The sequence below is a fragment of the Bison bison genome, unplaced genomic scaffold (genome assembly GCF_000754665.1).
Source record: "Bison bison bison isolate TAMUID 2011002044 unplaced genomic scaffold, Bison_UMD1.0 scf7180017864216, whole genome shotgun sequence".
Classification (NCBI taxonomy): domain Eukaryota; kingdom Metazoa; phylum Chordata; class Mammalia; order Artiodactyla; family Bovidae; genus Bison; species Bison bison.
Window position 1 is genome coordinate 2,984,749 of NW_011494788.1, and position 5,901 is coordinate 2,990,649.

The 5,901-nt window shown below is 35.5% G+C and overlaps 1 pseudogene; it reads left to right on the forward strand.

Annotated features, from left to right (window-relative positions):
* The first annotated feature begins 1,378 nt into the window (after nucleotides 1–1,378).
* Nucleotides 1,379–5,901, forward strand: part of LOC104992522 — a 13,396-nt pseudogene continuing 8,873 nt past the window's right edge.

The following is a 5,901-nucleotide window of genomic DNA, read 5'->3' on the forward strand; positions in this document are numbered from 1 at the left end:
AAAAAAAAAAGGGGGGGGGGGGAACTACATGTATATAAACACATGTAGCATTAATACTACAGGTATATAAATAAATAAATATATATATATATATATATACACACACACACATGTGTATATAATACTCATGAGCACAGACAAATATATTAACTCTCTGATATTCAGTGTATTTAAAGGATATATATTATGTATATGGGTAGAAAATTGCTTTAGTGTTAAATACTATGGGGAATGTAGCAGTGTACCTGAAATACCATATGCTCCTTCCTTTAAAGAACTTATAGGTATTAATACATAAATTTTTATTTGCTAACTTAACCCAAACAAAAATTCTAGCTACTAGTTTTAACATCCCTATTTTTATAAATGAGAAAACAAAGTGTTGAGTAGTAAAAGGTAGTAATACTAACGGTAGTAGTGTTATTGTTCTAGTCCAGTAAACAAAATATGATGTAAAAAGTTTCTGATCATTAAAAAAAGAGCTATTGCAAGGAAGGGGTGGGCCTGTCTGATGGATGGTTTCAGTGAAAAAATAAAGGAGTTTTCTTTTTTAAAAAAGATAGTTTTTGCATAGAGAATAAAAGTTAGGCTTGAGCTTAATGGATTACAAGTCTGAAAAAGGGCTACTTTTGATATATGTCTGGGTTAAGACACAGTGGAGTTGTGTATGAATACCTTGTATCAACAGTAAGCCATGTGTAGTTTTGTTACTATTTCTATTGGTGACTCCCCTGGTGGCTGAGACGGTAAAGCATCTGCCTACAGTGTGGGAAACCTGGGTTCAATCCCTGGGTCAGGGAGATCCCCTAGAGAAGGAAATGGCAACCCACTCCAGTACTCTTGCCTGGAAAATCCCATGGATGGAGGAGCCTGGTGGGCTACAGCCCATGGGATCACAGAGAGTTGGACATGACTGAGTGACTTCACTTTCACTTTCTTTTTTGGTGACACTATCATTTGAGATTTGTTAGAGTGTCATGAGATATTTGGTACAAAATCTAACCCTCTAAAAATCATCAGATAAAAGTAGAGAGAGTCTGGAATTGTGGAGACCAGGAAGAGGAGTTTTAATTGCTTATAATTTTTCAAAATGGGGAGTGATTTTTTTTTTTTTTTTTTTTATGGAGAGGGGGAAAAAAGCTGATTCCGTAGTGGTATATAGATAGGAATACAAAATTTTAAAGAATCATAAAGATAATATTAGGTTGGTTCAAAAGGAATTATGGTTTCGCATTGTTGAACTGTGCTGTTTGATATCGGAATACATTCTTAAATGTGGTTATGTTATACATCACTTAATGTACATTACTTGCTTTAAGCTTTTTTTGCTAATGACTTATTACTTGCTGTTTATTTTATTTTATTTTAGCCTGTAGAAATGATGTTAGACAAAAAATAAATTTGAGCAATTTTTTGTTTGTTTGTTAGAGTTCAAAATGGGTTGTAAAGCAATGGAGGCAACTCTCAACATCAACAATGCATTTGGCCCAGAAACTGCTAACGAACATGCAGTGCAGTGGTGGTTCAAGAAATTTTGCAAAGATGAGAACCTTAAAGATGAGGAACATAATGACTGGCCATCCGACGTTCACAACGACCAATTGAGAGCATCATTGAAGCCGATCCTCTTAAAACTACAGGAAAAGATGCTGAAGAACTCAACATCAACCACTCTACAGTTGTTTGACATTTGAAGCAAATTGGAAAGATGAAAAGCTCAATGAGTGGGTGCCTCATGAGCTGACTGGAAATCAAAATTCACCATTTTCAAAGTGTCATCTTCTCTTATTCTATATAAGAACTATGAACCATTTCTCAATCGGATTGTGATGTGTGATGAAAAGTGGATTTTGTATGATAACCAGTGATGACCAACTCAGTGGTTGGACTGACAGGAAGCTCCAACGCATTCCCCAAAGCCAGACTTATGCCAGAGAAAGGTCGTGGTCACTGTTTGGTGGTCTGCTACCAATTTAATCCACTATAGCTTTCTGCTGCTGCTGCTGCTAAGTTTGCGTGAGTTGTGTCCGACTCTGTGCGACCCCATAGACGGTAGCCCACCAGTCTCCCCTGTCCCTGGGATTCTCCAGGCAAGAACACTGGAGTGGGTTGCCATTTCCTTCTCCAATGCATGAAAGTGAAAAGTCAAAGCGACATCGCTCAGTCGTGTCTGACTCCTAGCGACCCCATGGACTACAGCGCACCAGGCTCCTCTGTCCATGGGATTTTCCAAGCAAGAGTACTGGAGTGGGGTGCCATTGCCTTCTCCCATAGCTTTCTGAATCCTGGTCAAATCATTACATCTGAGAAGTCTGCTCAGCAAATTGATGAGATGCAATGAAAACTTCAACGCCTACAGCTGGCATTGATCAGTAAAAAGGGCCCACTTCTTCATGCATCTAGGTAATTTTTGGCAGGGAGAATGCTCTCACCACCAGCAGGAGGCAAAAAGTGCTTTCCAGGAGTTTGTGGAATCCCAAAGTATGGATTTTTATGCTATAGGAATAAACAAACATTTCTTGTTGGCAAAAATATGTTGATTGTAATGGTTCCTATTTTGATTAATAAAGATGTGTTTGAGCTTTGTTATAATGATTTAAAATTCATGATCTGAAACCACAATTACATTTGTACCAATCTAATACTTTAAAATATTTCACCTTTTGAAAGTACTTTCACACACATTATCAATGAACTTTCAAAGAACCTAAAAGGTAGAGCAAGACAGTGATCTCTTTCATTGCCAGGGGTGAAAACTAGAGAACACAGGAACCATAGAATTTGCTCAGTCACAAAAGTAGCAAGTCCCAGGTACCAAAGGGCAGCCCATATTGCCCATCTCCTAGTAAATCACTTTCACCCCACTGTATCACACAATCTGTCAGATATATGTGTCATTATTCCCTTTCCCATATCAGGTAATGTTCTAACTTGCAGTATACTTTCTCTGAGGGGCTTTTGGAAATTAGAGAAATGATAATCATGAATATTTAAGATTCATGGAATGTAGAAATCATTTTTATAAATATTAAATGGTAAGTGACTAGGAGTATGAAGTAATTTTATTCTAAGCTGCTAGCAATGATTAAACATAATTTCTAAGAGCTGCTTTTTTGAAATTCTACCAATTGTTAAACCCAGTACTTGGCAAGGCCCTTTTAATGTTGCCTTTTGTATTGCTTGCTTCCTCCTACCCATAAAATCTGTTACATTATATTGACATAAATCAAGATGGAAGATATTATGCTAAAAAAAATGGTGTTAATTGGGGACCACAGAAAGAAAAATGGTAAGAATGAATGTTGCAAGGATATTTTAAATCCAAGAGAAGAACTGGTTTTGCTGATTGTTGGGAATAGTCTGTCTGTAAGGAAGAGTGATTCCTAATGAGGATGGATGTATCACCTAAGTGTTTACGAAACAGCAGCAGCAAGGAAGAAATTGTGATGCATGTAGAGAGCCTTTTCTTTGAACCATGCCTGTTAGAAGGCTATGTTTGAAGCCAGTAGAAAGCATTCTCCTATGTATTGTACAATAAGCAAATGGCATGATGGAAGCAAATATCATCAAGCACTAAAAGGCTAGAAATTGTGAGTTCTTTGTTTTCCCTACAGAAGAATTTTCCATGTCCAGTTGTCTGACAAGCAGTCACTGAATTTATTTCAGTTTCATAATCAAGATGAATTGATGCAAGGTAAGAAAATTATTTAGTAGAGGGATAAAACACATGTACGGGGTCAAGTATATTAATAACTAATGGTTTAGTTCAGATTTTACTGAAAACAATTAAGACAAATAAAACAATAGATGTAAGAAAAACATTTCTATCTACCCAACAGGAGTCTATAAATAATTATTATATCTATTTGTTAAAATGTAAACATAAATGTATAGAAAATACTCATTTTCAAAATGAATATTGTATGTAAAATTTGCACAGAGGAAAAAATTATGGTATTCAAGTATTTTGTTTGTCATGCTATTATAAAAGGATAAGAAATACTATTTCATTTCCAAATAACAATAATATCACCTTATGGTTATATGGTACATTTTGTCTGAGAGCTTAAAAGGTCAACTCAATGCAAGTTATAACAGGATTTTATCATTAAAATTAGTGACTTTTCTGGTGGTGAAAATTCAAAAGTGATAAATAGCATCTGATTTTTGCTGGGTTGGCACAATGCAGACATAGGAAATTTAAAATTTTCAGATATTTAAAGAGATAAAGAGAACCATCTGGATACTTCTACAACTTTTACATAAATTTTTCAGGAGTTCAGTTTGAATCCTAAAGGTTAAAAATATGCCATATATAAAAGGTTTATTTCAATCTGAAGTATTCATTTGAGATTATTTAAAATATTTTCTTGGATTTGAAAATCTATAACATGGATAAGTTTCCAGGAATATCAAAGATGAGAATACTTACTGCAGTATAATCTGAAATTCTGACACATATCATCTATCGTAACATATTTCATCTATATTTTGATATATATTCTCAATATATTGTTGAAAACAGTAAATTCAAGATTATACTTTGGTCCCACATTGGTGCAGCTACTATGGAAAACAGTATGGAGGCTGTTTAAAATACTGGAATTTCCATAGGATCCAGCAATACCATTGCTGGCCATATATCCAGAGAAAATCATAATTTGAAAAGATACATGCACCCCAATGTTCATTGCTGCACTCTTTACAAAAAAACAAAACATGGGGTGAACGTAATGTCCACTGAAATGTGAGCAGATACAAAGATGAAGTATGGATACACAAAGGGATATTACTCAGCATAAAAACAAAAAATGCCATTTTCAGGAATATGGATGGACCTAGAGCTTACTACGGAGAATGCAATGGCACCCCACTCCAGTATTCCTGCCTGGAAAATCCCATGGATGGAGGAGCCTTGTAGGCTGCAGTCCATGGGGTCGCTACGAGTCCGACACGACTGAGCAACTTCACTTTGACTTTTCGCTTTCCTGCATTGGAGAAGGAAATGGCAACCCACTCCAGTGTTCTTGCCTGGAGAATCCCAGGGACGGTGGAGCCTGGTGGGCTGCTGTCTATGGGGTCACACAGAGTCGGACACGACTGAAGCGACTTAGCAGCAGCAGCAGCAGAAATTACTAAGGCAGATAGAGAAAGACAAATACCGTAATTCCTTGTATGTGGAATCTAAAAAAAGATGCAAATAAACTTATTTATAAAACGTAAATGGACTAAGAGACGTTGAAAACAAATTTATGTTTACCAAAGTGGAAAGAAGGAGAGAGATAAATAAGGAGTTTGTGATGAAAATATATGTAATAATATATGTAAATTAGATAACCAATAAAAACCTACTGTATAGCATACAGTACTATAGACAGTTTCTTGTAATAATCTATAAGGGAAATGAATCTGAAAAGAAATATACATGTATGTAAATCTGTATATACACACACACACACAAATGGCCACCCACTCCAGTATTGTTGCCTGGAGAATTCCATGGACAGAGGAGCCTGGTGGCTACAGTCTCCTGAGTGACTAATACTACTGCTATGAATAACTGAATCATTTTTGTACATGTGAGACTAACACATTATAAATCAACTATACTTCAATTAAAAAAAAAAATAGTCACAATCACAGGGTTATCTGTCATCACAAGTCTCCTGATTAGTTATTCTCTAGAAAAAGACATAGTAATATATTGTTCATAAAGAAGATGAAGGACAAATGAAAATAAGTTACATGTGCTTCCTGTAAGTATCACTTATCAATGATCTTTAGCATTGATTACACTATAATTTCAGATGACATTTTAAAATACATAAACATATTCTCAAAGGTATATAACAACCACTTCTTAGAATTTCAGATAAATAATGGATGCTAAGGATCATTCAC